Here is a 713-nt window from a genome sequence, read left to right on the forward strand (position 1 = left end):
ATTATTATTATTATTATTATTATTATTATTATTATTATTATTATTTCCTCTTATTATTAAATATTATTATTATCATTATCTTTAGAGCCCAATATCTCAAATCACAACTTTGCCTCAAGGGGCTTTACTACTAGGGGTTTGCTAGGTGTTATACTACCCTTTGTCCTTAGACCCTCGATTTGGATAACAAAAAAAAACAACTCCCGAAAAAAACTTTATCAGGGAAGAAACCACAGGAAGAGCCCTTGAGAAACAATTCTTCTCCCTGGACAGACAGAAGTGCAATATATTTTGTGTAATAACCAACATACAGTAATATAAATGATAATTAGGATGTTGAGTATTAATGGATTGTAAGCATATATGAAGAATATGAATCTGGAAGGACGTTGGGCAACTTCCAAGTGCCGCCAAACAGACCTGAGCCACCATGGAAACCTGGAAAAAGGACAAAAGTCTCTTAAGTAAAAACACTTTAAAAGGTGCAGTATTTATTATATTTAATGTATTAAATCCAAAAATGACCACAATATGTCATCAGATATTAAGGTAACTTTAAGCTAAGATGAAATATGCTTGCTGACAAATAGTAAAGCCGGTATTTTCTCCTTTGAGATTTACATTCTGTGACAGATGTCTGTTTGTGTTTTGGCCTGTGTGTTGGTTTCAACTGTCCATTCTGACAGCCAGGCCAGGTTGCCAGATGGTCTGTA

This window comes from Etheostoma spectabile, chromosome 17 (genome assembly GCF_008692095.1).
Source record: "Etheostoma spectabile isolate EspeVRDwgs_2016 chromosome 17, UIUC_Espe_1.0, whole genome shotgun sequence".
Taxonomy (NCBI): Eukaryota; Metazoa; Chordata; class Actinopteri; order Perciformes; family Percidae; genus Etheostoma; species Etheostoma spectabile.